This window comes from Ursus americanus, chromosome 5 (assembly GCF_024610735.1).
Source record: "Ursus americanus isolate L20-20 chromosome 5, mUrsAme1.1.p, whole genome shotgun sequence".
Taxonomy (NCBI): Eukaryota; Metazoa; Chordata; class Mammalia; order Carnivora; family Ursidae; genus Ursus; species Ursus americanus.
Genome location: NC_142131.1, coordinates 72,996,657 through 73,018,720, shown reverse-complemented (window position 1 = coordinate 73,018,720; position 22,064 = coordinate 72,996,657). Strand labels below are relative to the sequence as shown.

Sequence of the window (22,064 nt, the reverse complement as noted above, 5' to 3'; positions counted from 1 at the left end):
ACTGGGGATCAGTTTCCATTTATATAACATGACCAACGTATTTTGTAGTGACGAATGTAACCAGAGTTTTTACTTCACTGTAGTAACTTGTCTGTCGCAGGTGGTTCGATTTAACTAGTAGTAACTTCTTTCTCGAATACTCATTTTCCACTGGGTTGGGTTAGTCAGGCTGGTCTGTCCCAGTGGTTCTCAAACTTGAGAGTATTACTGGAATCACCCTCGAAGGCTTGTTAAAATGCAGATTCCTGGGCTCCATCTCCAGATTTTCTGAGTTCACCATCCCTGGTGGGGCCTGGGCATTTGCATTTCCAGTGGGTTCCCAGGTGATGCTGCGGCAGAAAAGAAACTCTAAAATCTCAGTAGCATAACGCAACCAAAGGTCTGTCTCTTGCTTTCACGAAGCTCCGTGCAAGTGGACAGTCTTCCTCCATCTTCTGGGGATACCATCTGTCTACACGGCCTCTGAGGATGGAAGAGGCACGGAACCTTCTCCACCCGCCAGGAACGTGGCTCCCTTGGCTCCCCATCCACTGACTGGAAGCAGAAAGGCGGGTGTGTGCACTGGGTTCAGAGATAAGAAACTGGAGTCTCCGAGAGACTAACCACCTTGCTGGGCCCCTGCTAGGGAAGGGTTGGAGCCAGGGTTTCACTTGGTGGCCATCTCGCTGTAGAGCTAGTGCACCGTCCCCTCCGAATACCGCCCTGAGCATGCTGAAATAGCTCATTGAACTCCAGGGTTGGCACAGAATGGACCGCCCAAGAGATTCATCCAACATCAATAGCACGGACCCACAATGGCGGGCTTGTGGCAGACTCCTTCCACAGTCCCTCTCTATTTATAGTTTGCAACCCGAGAGTCCCTCAAAGTAGAACGAAACAGCTTGTATATTTTTACAGTGGCTTATGCCCCAGCGGTGGTGGCTAGATATTTTGAGGAAAAGGATCCGGAGAAAGAGAAAGAGGTATTTAGAGCAGAAACCCTGAGAAGATGGCAGAGGAGAGGTCATCGTGTCATTACGGATTCACTGCTCAGTAGGAACACTGACCAGAGTCTGCCCAGCTCTTGGTCTGGTCTGTTGTTTCCAGAAATGCACCTTTTCTCCCCTCCTTCTCTCCTCCATGAGCCTCCCCATAAACGATACCTATTTGATGTTTTACATACTAATCTTGGGTGAAGCAGAGTGCAGCGATGCCTTCGTGTTCAACCCGCCCTCCCCCGCACCCCCAACACACACACCTTACTAGTTCTTCAGTTCCAGATGGAAGTTCTGCTTTCACTGACCCTCAGAACTTGACCGTTCAGGAGCGAAGGGTCCTGTTTGTGGACCCTGCGTGTTAAGTTCTTTCTTCAGGTTGTTCTAGTCTTCAAAAGAGCTTTCCAGAGAAGTTGGCACAGTACAGAAGATAGAGCCAAAGTCATTCCTTCCACCCGCCCACCCATGTATGCCGCCATCTTTCTAGTCCTTGCAAGAGAACTGGTGGCAAAAGAGGTCTGAGATGTTGGCCGGAAATTAACATTTTCTGTGGATTTGCTTTATCTTTACACTGTGATTAATTGAGAACTTACAGTAGTTACCAATTCCGCCAGTTCTATAGGTGAAATTTCCTGTTCCTAATATAGACTGTTCAGACTTGCGTCTACTTCTTTGAGGGAGGGTCTGTAGAGATTTCTGATCTAAAATGCCCTTTTAGTCTTTAAAAAGCATTGTTTCAACATTTCTGGGGAAATTTGAAGATCTGTGTGATCTACAGCATTTTATTTCATTTTGCTTACACAGTAATAAAGTCAGCATCCTCAAGCCTAGATACTACTGAAATATTAATGAAAGAAACCCAATCCTAATATGTGCCATTTAAAAGGAATCACTGACACAGTAAATAAAAAATTAATGTGGTATGGGACCTTGTTCCTTTTTGGTTCAGAAAAGTAAAATTAGCTATGTTGAAACAAAAAATAAGTGTTGAAGTTTTTTTTTTTTCCCAAGAAGATGTCATGAAATTGCTAAAAATGAACATACCCATGTGGAAAGAATATTAAAGTTCCTGAAAATTCCTGTAAATGAATGGGCACATTTTAACTGTATTTGGAAATACAGTGACTGGGCATTAAGGAAAATCACGTTACTGCGTTTTGGTATGTTTTTATCTGTGATCCAGTATGACTCTTTTAAGAAGGGTACTTCTGCTTAATATGTTTGGTTAGGCTAAAGATAATTTGAGCCTTTGACAAAATTTTCTGACAGTGAGGCCAGAAAACATGTACGTACATTTCCCAGTGATGTAACTTGAATGGATATATGGTTTATCAGACAGGCTCCTTTCAAAACACGAGCCTAAAGAAAAATGTGTAGATGAAAATAAAGGGAAATGAAGCATTTTAAAGTTAAAACAGACTAGGAGAAAGAGTTTGTAGCCTATGTAAGAAAGACCGAATTGACATCCAGAATGTAGTTTTTTAAGATGTCTATAAATCAATAAGAAAACAGAAAATGGAAAAATCTGTAAAGGTCGTGATCAGACAGTTATCTAAATCAGTTCTAAAAGAACTGACAGGTGTGTGAAAAGAATTCAAATTCCCCAATGATCAAAGTTAATCAGATTGAAACAAAACAAGATGCCATTTCTTAGGGTTAATCTTTGTTTTGTTTTGTTTTCAATTTATTTTATAACTGGTGTTTGTACCTCTTAATTTTCTTTACCTCTTTCACTTGCCCCCCCACCCCTCTTGCCTCTGTCCACCACCAGTTTGTTTATCGTGTTTGTGACTCTGTTTCTTTTGTGTTATTTGTTTGTTTTTTTAATTCCACATGTTAAGTGAAATCGTACAGTATTTCTTTCTCTGACTTATTTCATGTAACCTAATACCCTCCACATCCATCCATGTTGTTGCGAATAGCAAGATCTCATTCTTTTTATGGCTGAGTAATATTCCACGATAGTCTCTATCCATTCATCTCTCAATGGACACTTGGCTGCTTCCATGTCTTGGCTGTTATAAATAATGCTGCAGTGAACTAGAGGTGCGTATATCTATTTTCAAATTAGTGTTTTCATTTTCTTCAAATAAATACCCAGAGGTGGAATTGCTAGATCATACAGTACTTCTGTTTTTAGCTTTTTGGGGAACCTCCGTATTGTTTCCCACAGTGGCTGCACCAGCTTGCATTCCCACCAGTAGTACAAGAGGGTTCCCCTTTCTCCACATCCTCGCCAACACCTGTTACCTCTTGTCGTTTTGATACCACCCATTCTGACTGGTATGAGGCGATACCTCCTTGTGGTTTCGATTCGCATTTCCCTTTTGATGAGTCATGTCGAGCATCTTTTCTTGAGCCTGTTGGCCATCTGTGTATGTTTTCTTTGGAAAAATGTCTTTTCAGGTCCTCTGTCCATTCTTTAATCAGATGGTTTGTTTTCGTGTGTGGATTTGTATAAATTCTTTGCATATTTTGGACATTAACCCCTTACCAGACATATCATCTACAAATACCTTCTTCCATTCCGTAGGTTGCCTTTTTGTTTTGTTCATGGTTTCCTTCACTGTGCAAAAGCTTTTTAGTTGGATATAGTCTCAATTATTTATTTTTGCTTTTGTTTCCTTTGCCTCAGGAGATGTATCTAGAAAAATGTTGCTGAGATTGATGACTAAGAGATATTTCCTATGTTTTCGTCTAGGAATCTTATGGTTTCCAGTGTTACACTTAGGTCTTTAATCCATTTTGATTTTATTTTTTTGTATTGTGTAGGATAGTGGCCCACCTTAATTCTTTTGCATGTAGCCGTCCGGTTTTCCCACCAACATTTATTGAAAAGACTGTCTTTTCCCATTGTATATTTTCATCTTCTTTGTTGTAGATGAAATGACCGTATACGCATGGGTTTATTTCTGGACTCTCAGTTCTATTCCGTTGATCTATGTGTCTGTTTTTGTGTCAGTACCGTACTGTTCTGACTGTAGTTTGGAGGTTGACTTTTCATTACAGCTTTGATCACAATAAAATCGACTTCTTTAGTCCTGTAATTTGGGGAAATTCTTCAAAGTGTGCAATCCTTGCATGGACACCGAACTATTGGTAATGGCCTTGTGGGGCCATTGGAGGTTGTTATCTAAATGGTAGGGAAACATAGTCTGGAACAATCCTCAAGTTATATATGGAGGACATTTTCATATGAGGATCTAATCAAAAACCTTCTGGAAATAAGAGGTTGAATTCTATAATTCCACCACTACCACTGCTAGTACTGTGACTCCTGTTCTCAGCCTGACACTCTCCGTTAATCCCCTTACTCTACTCTGACCACTGTATACACACACACACACACACACACACACACACACACACCCCTCCGCAAGCTTCCTGGTCTTAATAAGAATGAGTGTACTTAATCATTCATTCAACAAAGATCCACTGAGCACCTACTCTCTAGGTAATCTTGTAGGGATGTGAGGTCCAGAGGTTAACGAAGCCAAGTTTCTACTTTCCTGAGGTTTGCATTCTATTGCAGGAGATAGATAAGCAACAGATGAGAAAGTAATATGATTTTCAACAGTAATAGGTCCTATGAAGAAAAAAAAGCAGGGTAAGGCAGTGAAAGCAGCCCAGTGGGGAGTAGGGAGGAAAAGTTGTTTTAGAGGGTATGTATGTTTCCTATTGCTACTGCAGCCATTTACTGCAAACCCAGTGGCTAATGACAACACAACCTATTATATGATTGTTCTGCAGGCCAGAAGTCCAAAATGAGTCTTATTGGGCTAAAATCAAGGTGTCCACAGGGCTGCCTTCCTTCTGGAAGTTCTAGGGAGAAAAAAAAAAAATCTTCTAGAATTCGCTTCATTTCTTGGCTCATGGCTCCTTCCTCCATCTTCTAAGCCAAAAGCCTAACATCTTCAGATCTTTCTCCCTGACTTTTTTTTTTTTAAGATTTTTATTTATTTATTTGACAGAGAGAGAGACAGCCAGCGAGAGAGGGAACACAGCAGGGGGAGTGGGAGAGGAAGAAGCAGGCTCCTAGAAGAAAAACCTGATGTGGCGCTTGATCCCAGAACACCGCGATCACGCCCTGAGCCAAAGGCAGACTCTTAACGACTAACCCACCCAGGCGCCCCTCCCTGACTTTTTTTGTTGGGGAGGTCATCTGGAGGACATGAGCACTGGGTGACCCAGGAGCTGGACCAGGGCAATGGGAGTCTCTTCACCCCCATGCCTGTCCTTGAAATGTACGTTCTGCCCACTGTTCCCACAGTATGAGCTGTTTCAAGGACACAGCCTTGATGGAGAACAGTATTGTTGGAACCATTTGGATGATATACATGACTGAACCCAGTTAAGGCCTCTATATAAAATTTTAAGATTCTGATGGCTGGTATGGAGATCCACTGGTCTCATGGTTGCCCAAGACAAACCTATATAGTTCCCTTGCTTATGAAATTGGCCACCTACCACTCTGGAGTGGTCTTTTTCTTCACTTTCTCTTTGTCCTCTATGTATGGGGGCCAGTTTGCAAACCAATGCTTACCCTCTTATAAAGACCCTTTTGATTACATTGGGCCCACCTAGATAATCTAGGAAAATCTCCTGTCTGGAGATTGTTACCTTTTTCACACCTGCAAGGTGTCTTTTGCTGTGGAAGGTATTCTTTTTTTTTTTTTTTTTTTTTAAAGATTTTATTTATTTATTTGACAGAGAGAGACAGCCAGCGAGGGAGGGAACACAGCAGGGGGAGTGGGAGAGGAAGAAGCAGGCTCATAGCAGAGGAGCCTGATGTGGGACTCGATCCCGGTACGCCAGGATCACGCCCTGAGCCGAAGGCAGACGCTTTAACGACTGCGCTACCCAGGCGCCCCTGCTGTGGAAGGTATTCTATTCTCAGGTTTTAGAAATTAGGAATTTATTATTCTGCCTACCAAAGAGTGGTCAGGGAGTCTCTTTGTGGGTTTAGACCTTTAAGCAGAGACTGAGTGAGCCCTGGGAGAACCTGGTGGAAGGCTCCCAGGAAAGAGCAAACATAGGAACTGTTTTATGGGATGAGCTGGGCACATACATAGGAACAGAAGAAAGGCCTGTGTGGCTGGTACAGAGTAGACGAGGGGCAGGAAAAGGCAGGGGCTGAGGTCCTGAGAGAAGCTGGAGCTGGCTATCTGAGCTTTTGGAGGTCTTCCTAGAAAAAAGTTTGGAATTTCATTCTGAGTAGGGTAGAATGTTCACTGGAGGGTCCTGAGAAGGGGAGGGGTCTGATTGCGTACATTTCTAGAAATCATTGAAGTTGTAGACGTTCCAATCTTAGCAGAGGTTTTAGGAGCAAACGGGACTGCTTCCTAGGCTCTTTGGTGAGTCAGTCATTGAAGAGAGCAATAGGTTCTAAACAGTCAACAAAACTAAGAGGCAATCCACGGAATGGGAGAAGATATTTGCAAATGACATTACGGATAAAGGGCCGGTATCCAAGATCCATAAGGAACTTCTCAACTCAACACCTCCCCCCAAAAAATAATCCAGTCAAGAAATGGGCAGAAGACATGAAGAGACACTTCTCCAAAGAAAATGTACAAATGGCTATCAGGCACATGAGAAAATGTTCAACATCATTAGCCATCAGGGAAATACACATCAAAACCACACTGAGATACCACCTTACACCAGCTAGGATGGCAAAAATGAACAAGACAGGAAACAACAAGTGTGGCGAGGATGTGGAGAAAGGGGAACACTCTTATACTGTCGGTGGGAATGCAAGCTGGTACAGCCACTCTGGAAAACAGTATGGAGGTTCCTCGAGAGGTTCTAGACAGAGTGAGATGTCATTCATGTCCCCTCCCTCCTCTGAGGGACTAAGTTCTGTGTTGAGGGGTGTAGTTGGGTGTTGAAAGTGTCCGGTGGGAAGGAAAGTAGAAAGTGACTGACCTTCCTAACAGTAGAAAAGCTGAGATGATCTTGGATCTTCTCCTTTATTTATTTTTTTCCAACACAGAGAAAGGACAAAAGGTGTCTAAGGGTTGGGAATATAAGCTTTCCGGCAGAGACCTGAAAAAGTGCATTGCATAAAATAATTTGTTAGCAAGGATTGTTCATAATTTAATTAAAAATCACTGTCATCCTGATTTGTCTCCCAAGACGTTAAGGCACTTTACTTACACAGAAATATTTCTTTTTCTTTTTCTTTTTTTTTTTTTTTTAAAGATTTTATTTATTTATCTGACAGAGAGAGAGACAGCCAGCGAGAGGGAACACAAGCAGGGGGAGTGGGAGAGGAAGAAGCAGGCTCATAGCAGAGAAGCCTGATGTGGGGCTCGATCCCATAATGCTGGGATCACGCCCTGAGCCGAAGGCAGACGCTTAACAACTGCACCACCCAGGCGCCCCACACAGAAATATTTCTGAAACGGTGTACTTTGATTTTACCTGGACGGTATATTGGTCTAGCATGATTTTCCCATCACACAGCCATATTAGTTGCTGTTTCCTCATTACTGCTTATATTCTTCTAGCAATTTCATATTTAATATATCTCTGATTTAGGCTGGCATTAAAATTAGGTGGTACAATCTAGTATTGGAAGCATAATTTTTCTCCTTTTAATTATAAAGAATTTCAGGACAAAGATATTTTTTGTAGTCATCTTTAAGCAAAAAGGAAACCCAGTGTTCAGATGAACGTAACACAGCTCACTACCTCCAGGACTCAGGCAATGATTATTTTAACACCAAGATATTCTCCCTTTTCTTTTTGACACTGTTTCTTCTTAAAGATGAAGCCAGCAGGTTAGGACCAAGGACAATAACATTCTCCACTTTGCAGTTGCTGTTCCTGTTTGTATGACCTGGGACTACAGCTAATCCTACAATGTTGCTCGGAGAAGAAAAAGCCTTCCCTGGAAAGGTGCAAAAGCCATCCAGAGAGGAGCATCATGGATTTGGTGCTGTGTTCACAGCAAGACTTCAGAAAGGCAGAGCATCAATCAGGAATTTAGGGGAGCAGGGAGAGAAGATTGCGTTTGTCTTGGCAAGGTCTGTAGTGTTACAAAACAAGACCGTGGACCAGTGTAGACCATAACCCTGCCTCCCAAAATAGCCAAAGTCAAGCAAAGGGTATAATTGCCATAATTATAAGTAAGTGGCCCAGAGGAGTCTGTATTATATCACAGGGGGTTTTATATACACTTATAACATTGAACAGATTGTTAAAAAAATCAATTGAAAAATAATAAAAAAAAGCGTGAATAGGTAAATCAGAGGCTGCTCCAGTGACCTTTTCCTGGAATTCTGCCATAGACGTGGTCTGGTCGATCGTACAGAAAGCAGCCTCCCAGCAATTTCGAAGCCATTTTATGCCATCAGAGGCGTGGCCATCGGGTTTTAATAGAAAACTTCATTGGTTCTGAAACCACTCATTTTTCTTCTTGGATTGGAAAGAAGGGGTGGGAAGGAGAGCACACTCTGTCAAAGTTTTATGGTAAAGATTATGCTAAAGGGAATAGTCAAGGTAAAAAAAAAAAGAGAGAGAGAGCGAAAGAAAAAGTATAAAAGATAAAGAAGATAGAGAAAACATAAACAGAGGGGGAAATAGAAGAAAACAGAGAATGTACTCCAAAGAAGAAGTAGAACCAGGAAATCTATCCTGGAAAAGCTAGGGAGAGAGGGGCTTTTGTTTTCTATGTTAGTCTTTAGAACACAGCTGATAGTTGGCTGTTCTCTGAAGCTGAAGTAGGCTGACTGCCAAATCCAGATGAAACGTGAAAAATGTAATCAATTATCCAGATGTTTCCAAATATCTGGATTTTTGGCATCAAACAGATAAAACATCTCGGTGATGGACTGAATTTTCGGTTTTGCTTGTGTGTATGTTGACATCATGTGACAGCCAAAGACGGCTTGGCGCCGGTCCATGTGAAATGCGTCTCCAACTTGAACCTGTTTTACATACGGTAACACTGAGGGCGGCCTCGACAGACATGTGTTTGCTCTGACTCTGACTTTGCGCCATGCTGCCTCGATCTTTGTAGATGAGAAGGAGAATGAATGTGAAGCACGTTGTCATCACCCATGAAAAGAGGTGACAGTGTTTTGAAAGATATTGCAAAATACTTGGAAAGAATGAGAATGCCACTCTTTCAACAGCTTGATGTTCGCTGGGGCCCAAGAATTTTGAAAATCATTTTGATTTCCTTCTAATCCTTGGGAAAGATTGAAGAGCACATCCTGAAGTCAGTGGGGTTGGGGGGAGGGAAACCGGGACTCCGCAAACCCTTTCTGCAAAGCCGGATAGAAAATATTTGGGCTTTGTGGGCCGTACCATCTCCGATGCTCCTTTTCACCTCTGCTGCTGTGTCGTTGAAAGCAGCCGTAGACCCTCTCTACGTGACTGAGAGTAGCTGTGAGCCAATAAAACTTTACTTATGGACAATAAAATTTGCATTTCATGTAATTTTCATGTGTCATAAAATAGTTTTCTTCTAATTTCTTTCCAACCATCTAAAAAACAAAAAAAAACCAAAAAAAAAACAATTGTTACCTCTCCGGCTGCACGAAACCAGGTGGTGGGCTGGATTTGGCCTGCGGGCCACAGTTTGCTAACCTCTGCCCCAACATAGGAGAGATTCAGATGAATAAAAATGCAATCATAATAGTAAACATTTGCAGTATGTTTACAATGTGCCAAATGCTATACTAAACACTTGACGTGTTCTATAGCAATTTAATCCTCAGAACAGCCCCATGAGGTAGATACTCTCATTTCCTTCAATATATGAAGAGGAAATGAAAACAGGGATTTGAAGCCATACAGCCACCGGGTAGTCATGTGGACCACTTCCTGCATGTGGGTGCTCAGTCACAGGGGAGAGTGGAGCTCACCGGCCTCCTTGGGATTTCACCTCCCCAGGGGGACACCTGTTTCCAATTGGAAGGAGGTCTTAAGAGCTAGTCTTTGAAGTCACTTGGCCAAGGCTGCCGATGGTGATCAAGTGGCAGAATCGGAATTTGAACGCAGGACTGTATAAAAACACTGCTGTGCTGTTGAAGCAGTTCCCTGCATGCCTTCTGAGGATATCTTATGTTCCACGGGCTTTTTGGGTTTTGCGTGTGTATGTTTTGGTTTTTGGTTTTTGGGTGTTTTTTTTTTGTTTTTTTGTACAAATCTAGTTTGTTGCTTTATAAATTCTCCCTCACTTCCCCAGAACTAACAAATCCAAGTGCTCTTGGGTGGCTTTGTGCCTGCAGTTAGACACGATTGTCTTCACAGTCGCCTTGTGCCACGGTGGGTCCAAGTGTGGGAAGACATTAAGCAGCAGTACCGCCGGACGTTACAAGAAGGAAAACATCCCGAGGATGGAAACACTTGTTTTCACTTCTGTAATTCTTTCCCAGCCCAAACTAAGACAGCACATTTCCTAAGGGACTGAGGTGAACAGCAGCTTAAAATAACAAGCTAAAATTTGTCACAGGACCCTGTGCCAGTCACATTACTTAGATGGAATGAACGGTCTTGGGCCGAGTGTCATCATTTGATTGGACGTCCCACTAAACAGAACGCTAAAATCGAAGTTCCAGCTTGACGACATGACTTCTGCTCTTTGAAAGATTTCCTTCCATTGTTCTTTACCCTCATTTCTTCTCCCCTCCACCCCGAATGCAGGCCTTTCCTCCTGTCTTCCCTAGGTTATAGAAATGGCGCCCCATACTGCTGCCTTCTTCCAGTATCACTGGCTCTTCATACTCTGTTGATGCCAACTTCATATTAATCTTAGAATACAATTTCCAGAAACCATTGCACAGTCTGGGTCAAGACTCCCTGTGGGTATCTTGCTGCATATGGAACCCCATTCAGGTGTCAGACCTTCAAAACCCTCTGCTGGGCAGCCCCCCTTTATTTTGCTGGTCACTCACTCTTCCTCAGTCCAGTCTGCCAATTGTGTCTCCTTTTTAACACACTTGAAGATGCTCACCCTCAACTCTGAGTCCTCGCGCGTGCTGTCCCATCGCCTAGAGAGCCCTGCCTCGTCCCCTGTACTTGCTGGTTTTACCTGCTCTGCCGAGATACCCTCACCAGAGTTTCACCCGGGTCACCCTTCTCTCCCCTCTACCACACATTCTACCATTTGGCTACTTTCCATGTTCGTTGTTGTCAGATTTGCTTAGTCTCCGTGGCCCACGTGTGAGATTATAAGCTCCGTGGTAGGATTCACCACACGGTGCTTGTGCAGCCACGAGTCCCATACCCCAAACTCTGGTATACAAGCAGTAGTGCATCTTTTCACTTGATATGCCTCATCTTTAGATCTGATTTGCCTATTCGGTTGGGCCCATAGAAAAACAAGCCAAAAAGCAGAACACAACTAAATTTTAGTTCTTTGGAGGATCCTCTAACCACTCCCCTGGAAGTTCTGGGATCTTCCACAGAGCTGAGGGTTAGGGAGGCAGAAGACACTGGATCCTCTGTTAGTGCTCCAAGACAGCATAGGCCTGGGAGCTTCTGTCTCTGTGCTCAGTTTTAATGGTCCTCTGCTGTTCCCACGTCCTGCTGGGAGCCCAGGAATCTTCGTGAAGGCTGCTTATATTTCTGTCAATGTGCACAATGTAGCCGTCCCTCTCTGGGCTGGCAGGCTTCCTAGCAGCCTGCTTAATGCAGGGCCTAGCTCACTGCTCTTGGGACTGGTCCCAGACCCCCGCCTCTTCCACACTTCCCCTAAGCCCAGGGACCTGGGAGAGTTTAGAGGAACTTCTCCATTCCTGTGTCTCTGGGATGTGAATAGAGAATCTCTTTCCCCCTGGGTTTAGGCTTTTATACAACAAAGACACAAAGGCTTGTGGTTTGCCCTCTTTTCCACTCTATTGTGTGCCCTTCCTGAATGAGTGGAGATCTGGTCTTATGCTGGAATGAGGTGGGGTGGGAGAGCTTTACTGGGAAAGGAAGAAAAAATAAAAAATACAACGGAGAAGAAATTTAAGTGAATATTTTAAAAAATAGTAACAACCTCCAGGCCTTTTTTTTTTTTTTGGTTTTGTTTTCTGTCATGCTTTACACAACATTGGTGATAATGCAAAAGGAGCTTAATGAAAACTGTCTCATTTAACTCCTTGAGCTTGTAATTTATATTTACAGTGAAAGTAATAGGGGCATTTGTTTCTAGCATTAAGAAACAAAACAAACGATCTTAGGAGGGGAAAAAGAAAGAGGGAAACCACGAAACAGAATCTTAACTCTAGAGAACACACTGATGGTCACCAGAGGGGAGTGGGTCGGGGGGTGGGAGGATGGGGGATACAGATGATGGGGATTAGGGAGGGCACTTGTAATGAGCACTGGGTGATGTAGGGGACTGTTGGATCACTAAATTGTACGTCTGAAACTAACATTACACTGTATGTTAACTAACTGGAATTTAAATAAAAACTTAGAAGCATTTTTTCAAAGAAGTTTTAATACATTCTTTGTTTTAGTTACTTTTGCAGCTGGATTAGGTTTAACTGACATTGTGAGAGTTGAAGCAAAAAAGATCTCCTCTTCCAAATAGGTGCTTTTTCATCCTTGATATAAATAACACCCTTGTCTGTAGGAGTGAGGAGGAAAGGTAGAGTCTGTTTACAGAAAAGACACCTTGGCTCTCAATGACATCAACAGGTAAGTAGGTGGCCGTGAAGTCTGTGCAAGTAACTGGCAAGAGACCTCCCTTTGTTTACCTAACTCCTTGGCGTGAGTCATTTGCAAACACTGTCCACAGAGGCTCTGCCAGGTACATCCCTGCCAGAACATCTTGCTTCATCCAGATGAATCCTAGGTATGTCCACTGGGTTTCAAAGGAAGCTACGCAAAGAGAGTGCAGGGAATGCCCAGTGTCGATAATGAGGTATTTTTACGCATCTCCTTACACAAAGGAACAAAATGGCGGACGCTACTGGTTGATAGTCCAGCACTGGAGCCAGACCCCTTTCTTGAGTTGCGGCTGGTCTTAGCTGTAGGGTGAGGGGCAGGGGGGTAATGTTTAAATAAATGTAATATTACTATAAGATGGTTTTGAGGAGTAAATGAGTTAATATGGCCACTGCCCAGACTACTGCTGGGCACACGGTAAGCACAATGCAACATTAGCTATTATTGTAATCAGGTCGATGTTCTTTTTTCTCTGCCATTCCCTGCCTGATCACACCTCTTTATTCCCCCCCAAAAACTCAAAAGACCCTACCTGCAATTCTTCACAGTTTACGTTCTGTTCAACATCATTGGAACTGCGAGAGTGTCTTACTATGATCTGTCCTGTTGGGAAGCGTAGACTCGGGCTGCTTAAAGCCATTGCTTTGAAAAGGGCATCCGCCTTCTGATTTTTGTGCTCCATGTAGGTCTTTGTGTACAATCAGTCTGCAATTCTATCTGTTTAAATGCATCTGATGCAAAGATTCAAAAAACCAACAAAGACAGACCTCAGCATTAAAAGCATGTGGATGAGCATGGAGAGCCCCGCAGCTCACAGGTAGGACAGACCTCGGGATTACTTCAATTCAGTAGCTCAACAAAGCAATCAAGGTTTCTTTTCATCTCTCCTCTTGGCTCACCACAACAGAGGATTCCCCCGTAGGCTGGTCTTATCTCCTGCTGGTAATCAGGCTGCTAACAAAATCTCAGGGTGCTTTCTTCCACAAGTATCCTTGGAGAGGTCCAGAGATATGGCCAGTTTCAGAAGCGCTCTGAAAAGAGCAAGGGTGGGTCTTCCTTGGGAGTTACAGGGGAAAAAAACAAACAAACCCCAAAAACCTCCTTCAATCTTACTGGCCCACAGTTGTCCATCTACTTGGTGGACAACCCACTTGAGCCAATCAGTGGGGCCAGGGGAGGAGAGCACATGGATGAGTTTGAGCCCGAGCTGCATAGCCCACCCCCATTGGGAAGAGGGGACATTCACCTCCTCGAAAGCACGAGGTGCACATGAAGGTATGGCTACCTGGAAACAAACTCGATACCCGATGGAAGGGAAATAGATGCGAGGGGGGTGACTTCAGTCTCAGATATCATAACCGTGCCACCTGACCCGAAGCTAGATTTTAGCTTATCTAAACGCATTCATCTGCTCTCTGCGAAAAATGTCCCTTAAGCTCATCACACTGCAACAGAGCTATTTCTGTTTTTGTTTGCTGGTTTGTTTCATTCTGTATCGACAGCAAACACCCCGATTCACACGTGTCTTGGGTACAGCGGTGGGTCAGAAGACTCGACCCTCTGCTGATTCATATTAGACAGTACTCGAAAGGGTTAAGTGCATGCCAAGGCTTATTCATATATTTTACAAGTAATTATTTATGGTGCCCTACTTTCAAGAGAGAGTTTTAGCGGAATTAGACTTTCATAGGTTGGAGATGCATTCAGATGCGTTCAATTTCAGTTCCTAACTAACCCAACAAACTCACGGCGGATAATAACCCAATCATGGAGGATGCCGATGCTTCAGGCCTCCGGCCCAGCAGCTCCAGTGTGATAATCTGCCATTCTCAATGCTTTTCCCACTAAGTCACCCTGAGGACAGGCTCCCATGGGCACATCTCCGTGCATCTGTGTCTCCCTTACCTCCTCCCTTCCCCTCATCAGAATGCAAGTGAGCACAAGACATGTTTTACAGGTATGAACTTGAATCTACTCTAATTTATAAAAAGAGACAAATGATTGTCAAACCTTAATTTTTGCATTGTTCAAGTTAGGCTGGATTATGCCGCAGTGAGAAACAGCTCTCAGTGGCTTAACACAACATTTCGTGTCTTACTCTCCGGGAGCTTATGGTGGAGGGGGCCCTCTGCCCATCGGGGCCACGCAGGGACCCTGGCTGGCACAGATGCTGTCCCGAAGCAGCTCACACAGTCACAGAGCTGGGCAAACCAAGTCTCCGTCACCAGTCGCAAACTCGTTCTTCATGGTCTTGCTCCGGAATGACACACATCGCTATCGTTCCCATTTTGTGACTAAGATAAGTCACAGGCCATGCTATGTGGGGACGGACAGGGAAACGCTGTCCTCGGATGTGCTCGGAAAAGGAAAAATGGAATATTTGTGAAAGCTTGAGTGCCCGCTACCGATTTAAAAAGAGAAAAATGCTCAGTAAGAAATGAGTTACGACATACCTCACTGCTCTGTGCATTAATTGTACCTCCTGCTATCCAAGAAAAGCTCGGTTGAGTGACCCCTAAGTTTAGGACTGGTGCTCTTCTTGTTCTGTTTTCTCTTTGTTTGCTACCTGGAAAGGAGGATTTCTTGGATATTTTGCTGATGGGAGTTTGTTGCACATTCTAGTTTAGCGGAATTTAGAACTGTACATCTGAACACAGATATGCAAGCATATTACATAGATTAACCCAGGGCTACTCGATAACATATGCTCAAAATCGGGAGATGAAAATAGTCCTCCAAGCAGGCAGTGAAGAACCGGACAGAAACTCAATTTAAATAGCTACCTAATATGATACAGTGCAATCTCCAATCTATAAATGCCCACATATGTATATTTATAATGCTTAGGGAAAAAAAAACTGGAAATAGATTCACTAAAATGCTTAAAGTGATTTTATGTGGTTGTAATAGTGAATGGAATATTAATATGTATTTAACTTTTCCTTGATCTGTATTTTCTCAATTCTCTATAATAAATGCCTTCAATAGAAAAAATAACTACTGCTTTCGTGGTTAGGTGAAACAGCGAAGAGCAAATTCTAAGATGGCCCCAGGACTCCTGCCCCCAGGGTCCATGCCTTGAATAATCTCCACCCCTGAGTGTGGGCGGGACTGTGAATATCGTGGGCTGTCACTGCCCCATCATTAGTTGATGTTTGTGGCTGAAGAAATTTTGCTTATATAATTAAGGTCCTATCAGTTGATTTTGAGTTAATCAGAAGGGAAACAGTCCTGGATGGACATGAGCTACTCAGGTGGGCCCTTGCAAGATGGCTGCTTCTTGAAAGAACATTCCGCTCCTGGCCTCAAAGAAGTGAGCTGCCATGTTGAGAGAGGAGGGGGCTGCGTGGCCAGGACCGGAGGGCGGCTTCCAGAAGCCAGGAGCAGTCCCTGCCTGACAGCTTGCAAGAAAACAGGACCTCAGTAATTCAGCCACAGGGAAGTAGATTCTACTATCAACCATTATGCTGGGGAGAGGGCTCTGCACCTCCAAAGAGACAGCAACCGTGGCCTGCACCCTGATTTCAGCCTGGTGAGGTCAAAGTTCCTAGCTCACTCGTGCCTGGATTCCCAGCCCCTGGGCATTGAGAGAGAATACATTTCTGTTGTCCTAAGTCACTGAGTTTGTGATGCTTCATGACATGGTAACAGAAACCTAAACTACTATGTCAGCTACTGCCAAAAGCTGCTACTGAGTAAAATCAGGAGAACGTGAGCATGAACATATATTTTCAAAAGAAGAAGATTCTTCAAATAGAAATCAGTGTTGCACTGAGCTTCATGAGGGGTTCCTGGGAAGGCGCAGGGGTGCACCTGGGGGCAGTGCTGGAAATTGTTGACCTCTTGATACAGGGGCTTGATCTGGGCGTTGGTATGTACGCGTATTAAAATGTATCGAGCTATATACTTAAGACTTGTGGGTGTGTAACTTGTATCTCAACAAAAAATAATGAAAACCCAATGATCTTGATATCTCAATCACTCCGCCAATTCTGTAAGATACAATCTGTGTGTCTTGTGCACGGTAGGCATTCAAGGAATACTTTTTCTGTGTGGTGTAATACACATAACGTGAAGTTTACCAATTTAATCATTTTAAGTGTACAATTCAGTGACATTAAGTAGATTCGTGTTGTTATGCACCCAGCACCACTATCCATCTCCAGAACTTTTTCATTATTCCAAACTGAAGGAAATATGTTTTTATTGTTGAGACACCTGGCTTTATTTTCTTTTCGCCGTGTAGACAAGCGAAGAAGGAATATAGGGTGGTTATCAAGGCACTGCTAATATTATGCTTAATTTATGTATGAGGTTGACGTGTGCTCTCATATGCTTCTATGTTTTAGTCATAAACTGGGATTTCTATATCCCTTTTCAGTTCCCGCTCTCATCACGTCCTTGCTCAGACCACTCCCTCCATTGTAAGAAGTTACTTGTGGTTCTCAGAACCAAGATCCTTGACCCTTGTCTTTGTCCCTCGCCTGAAATGTTGTCACATCCCCCAACGACGCCTGGCTGACTTGGTTAACTCATCGAGAAAATTCTGTTAGGCGCATACCGTGGGCTAGGTGCTAGGGATATACCAGTGGATGTACTTTAAGGGACTTCATCCTGTCGTCCTGGCACTTGGCCTTTGAATCTTTCTTCAGGTATCAGCTCTTTGCGAAACCCTTCTCTGTCTTCCCTCTGTACCCTCCTCACCCTCCACCATCGCCTGAGGCTCTCTTAGCCATTCGTACATACATCCCTCTTCAGAAGATCCCTCCCCGTATCACATTTATTCATATCCTCGTCTGCTCTGCTTAATCAAAAGTTCCTTGAAAATTGGGCTCTTCCTCGTTCACCTTTGTGTCCTGCGTCCCAAGCACACTGACTATTCACTGAATGACTGAGTTGGTGTGGGGTAGGGACGCTAACGTTATAATTAAATTAGAGATGCATGCCCAAAGATCATGGCTCCTTCACATCTGTAAGCTCCTAAAAAGTTTAGTTAATCGTTAAATGGGTAGAGAAAATGAGGAGGGCACTTTTAAAGCCTCCTTATGACGGATTTATATTATTAATTAAACAGAGGTATGTAGGAACCTGTGAATGTGCACTTCTTCCTCTAGAAATCGGCTCCCTTTCTTCTTAATTAAGTTGGTTGTGGCACGGTATAAATCTCCCAATGGTTATTCCACTCATTTCATACATACTAATGAGGATGGGCTTGCGAGGGTGGTGGTGGTGGTGGAAATCATTTATTCAGCTGTGGGAAAAATACCATCAGGACTCAGACCCCCTGCTGACTTTGCACACAGTTTTTCAAAGCCTTAAATTGGCATGCTAATTAAGTAGCTGCGTGCTTTAAATAAAGAGCACGTCATCTGCATTGCAGGGGTTGGAAGGGACTCCTTGTGTTTCTCCACTTCACGTCTTGGAGGTAAGGGTGGAGAGCGGAGACTCATTCTCCACATCTCTTTCCTTCCGATGTTATGTACCATTTTCGAGTTTTCTGCTTCTGTCAAAGACTAATCACAGAGCTCAGAGAATTTTCGGAGTTCCCAGTAACTATAGGAAGACGAATTTTGATACAAGACGTCAGTTATACTTGTCACTTTTGTACGGTGTGTATTTCACATTTGAAAACATGGATAATAGTCTTCTTAGCTAAGAAAGAATGTCTGAAAACATCTACTCTTGACTTTTGAACAACAACGGGGTTAGGGGCACAGACCCCCCCACCCCCTCCCCACGCGGTCAAAAATCCCTGTATAACTTTTGACTCCTCCAAAGACTTAACTACTAACAGCCTGTTTTTGACTGGGAGCCCTACCGATCACATAAACAGTATTTGTATGTTTTATGTATGATGTACTGTATTCTTACAGTAGAGAAAGCTAGAGAAAAGAAAATGTTGTTTCAGAAAATCATAAGGAAGCACAAATATTTCCTCTACTCTCCTGCGCTCATTGAAGAAAATCCACGTGTAAGTGGACCCATGCAGTTCAAACCCGGTTGCTCGAGGGTCAACAGTATTCTGAAAGCAGATACTCAGATGTGATGATTATGCCTATAACATTTACTAATTTTTAAAAAGAGATAAAAGGTTAAGTCCCCAATTCATTGTCTTATCTCCAGGAAATGATGTGAGCCCTTCCTGGAAGAGAAATACGTGTTATTTTCTTCAAGCCCACCTGCTTAGTCAGCTCTCTCTGTATCCCGACGAAGGTTAAGGATGGCAGGACTGAAACATGGCAATGTTAATTTCACAGTCTCTCCACCTCCTATTTTTTTCTCGAATGTCAGTTCAAATCTTTTTTTTTAAATCACAGGGAAAGCATTTGTGTGTGTGTGTGTGTGTGTGTGTGAGAGAGAGAGAGAGAGAGAGAGAGAGAGAGATTATGTAAAGATGACTTTTCAGTGATTTCCTAGGGACACTGAGATGAAACAATCTTCCTACAAGAAAGCAGGTGACTTCTATCACAGTTTTCTACCCTCCCGTGTGTTTCTCTGAATGTTATGGGCGTAAAAATGTCAGAACAACTCATGCTAAGCAAGTGCCGGTGGGTGGATGAATTGGTTGAATGTGTTTGTTTAGATGGTGGCTGGACCAAAACCTTGGGGGAACGGAGGGACCAGATGTGGGCAGTGTCTTGGCCAGTGTCACACAGCTGGTTAGCAGCACAGCCAAGGCCAGACCCCCAGCTCCCACCGCTAGTTGCATTATCATTGCCCTGGAGATCAGAGACACAGTTGCAAAATTTTCCCTCTTTCTTTTGTTTCCTTCCCCCGCCCCCACGTTTTCCTCCATCTGTATCTTGATATGGCATATATTAGCAGTAATAAAAGAACTCACTTTTGTTTTCATTTCTAATTTTTCTTGATGCATCCAATTCCCACCCGCCCCACCCCTTTGGGCTCCCAGCTAAGTCTTTCCACCCCTTCTCAATATTCTGTTCCTCCGGGAGCTGGGTCTGTTTTCCATGTTTTCCTGGCTGAATCAAGACAACAGGAAGAATTGAGGTGCTGACTTTGTCTTGTTCTTTATTTTACTGTGAAAGTAGAGGGAGATGGGATGGTGGGGAGGAAAGTCTTAAGTAGTGGCAAATAACTGTTTCCTCCCTTTTATAAGAGGATTTCCCCATCACACCAGTTACCTTGCAGTGGTATCTCAGGGATGGGGTCCTGCTCTGCAATGACTGTATTGAATGGGGTGGGATTCCGTTTTCACCCACTGACACCCTCCTCAAAACTGGCACTCTGCTAGAGAGAAGTGAGGGGAAGCACCAAAAGGTGACAGGATATATCCAGCATGTCTTGGAAGGAATGTAATGTACCACTTAAGGACAGGCTCCAAATTTGATCTAGGAAAGTTATGACCTTTGTGTCTTGTCTCCTCATCTACAAAATGGGGACCAAAAAACCTCCCTCTCAGGTTAGGTTGGGGAGAGTAACTAAAGTGTTTGGCACAAAGCCTAACCTGGAGTTAGTTAAGATTTTATGTATGTATGTATGTATTTATTTATTAAGAGAGAGAGAGCATGCAAGCATGGGGAGGCGCAGAGGGGGAGGGAGAAGACTAGCCACATGGACCTTGGAAGAAGTAGATGATGCCTCCTGTGCTTGCAGCTCCCGTCTGTGTGGACCCAACCCGTGGAGCTTAATCAAGCCTCTTCCCCCTTCTCGTGCTCCTCCCAGTGTGGTGAGAGGGGGACTGGGGCTCGCCGTAATAGAGCGCGAAAGAGCGGAGAGGAAGCAGCGTCCAGGGTAAAAATTCATTTTTCTCGTTGCCATATTTCTTTGCTTGTTATACTTTCTTTGCACCCTCGAGCTCTTGTCAGCGACCCATTTGTGAATGGAGACACTTCTGCTTTGAAGTCGTAATTTATCCTGCAAGAGCTGCTGAAGGATGCACTTTTAAACTCCGATGTGAGCGTAGGCTGCGAATTGTAAGTCACCTCCTAGCACTTGGGCAAATTGCAAAGAGTGGAGTCTTTTTTACCTCAGGGAGTCAATTTTAACATTGCTTTTTTTCCTCTGAAGATACTTTTCTCAAACATTTTCCCCCCTTGCTTTCATTGCAAATTCTGACTTAGGTTGTACAAATTAGCTGTCTGCGATTTATTTATGATGTTTAGTTTGCTGCAAGTTAACTGGTACCTACCTTATCATTAACCATATAGCTTAAACAAGAGTTTTACAAATTAGCCTATGGAAAGCCTAGGGAAACACTGTATTTTTCCAATCTACTCTAAGAAAATTAGAGTGACGACCAGCCATCTCTCTTCCAGAGCCTCTGAGAGAGGATATGGCAGAGGGGGAGAGACCGTGGACGCTGGCATCCACATGCCTGAACTCAGACCACGCCCTTTACCGCTTACCTGCTCTGTGACCTAGGGCAAGTGACTGAACCTCTCTGTGCCAGAGGCGCCTCATCTGTGAACGGAAGCAAAGCTCATACCTTCCTCGTGGGTTGTTGCAAGTAGTAGATGAGTTAAGAGACACCTCAAGACAGAAGGGTGCTTGACACATAGAAGGGAAAACGTAAGTACACTTTTTTCTCATTAAATTGTCTTCTGAATGTGTAATATGTGAATTCTTGGAGGACCAAAACCTACAGATGGACCAGGACAGCATCGATTTGTAAAAACAGCTATCTTTTGCTTTTATGGCTTGACTGACTATAAAAATGGCGGTTAGAAGCAGATCAGATGTAATACAAAGGTGTTGCTAGTTTTAGTCACTGGACGTGTTTTGTTTTTTCTTTAAATATAGTCAGATGCATTATCTGGATGAATCTTCTGGGTCTTGTGACAGTGCTATTTTGAATCTCCTGTTTTAAAGGTTGGGCAGAAATGTCTTCAGTGAGTGAGTTTGCATAATACAGCCCATCTGAATGATCAGGGCTATAGTAAGTAGCCAGCCGGCGCCTCTGGGCGGCTCCCCCCACCACCCTTCCCTACCTTTCCATACCCTCTCGGGAGCGAGGGACAAGTAGCACAGTTTATGTGAGCTCCACAGAACAGAAACATCATAAACACACATATCTATCTCCATATGTTCTTGCTCTTCCTACACGCTGAGTTTTCAGGGTGACGATCTTCTTAAATTTGCCTGTTGCTGACAAAGCTATTCAGGGATAAACAATACCCTCTGTCATTTGATAGGCAGCCAAATTTCCCTCAGAAGGTTCTTTTGGAACCCCGTAAAATGTCCCTTTGTTGCAATCCACAGAAAGTCACAAGAGAACAGCTGAACTGTGTAACTGAGTTTAATTTATTATGTGTACACACACACACACACACACACACACACACACAGAGTCCTTGTCCCTCGTTCCTTCACATTATTTCTGGGGTTGGGTAGCAAAGAAATGTGGGGCTAATTCTGCGGGCTTGGGGGCCGTGACCCCTCTACCTTTCCAGGAGTACA

The 22,064-nt window shown here is 43.6% G+C and overlaps 1 long non-coding RNA gene across 1 annotated transcript in view; it reads left to right on the top strand.

The window, feature by feature from the left end:
- The window catches only part of LOC148110149 (uncharacterized), a 169,116-nt gene that overhangs the window by 50,974 nt on the left and 96,078 nt on the right, over window positions 1-22,064 (top strand). The window contains exon 4 of the long non-coding RNA XR_015724600.1: window positions 20,924-21,176. This is a non-coding gene — a long non-coding RNA (uncharacterized LOC148110149). The remainder of the gene's footprint in view (window positions 1-20,923; window positions 21,177-22,064) is intronic.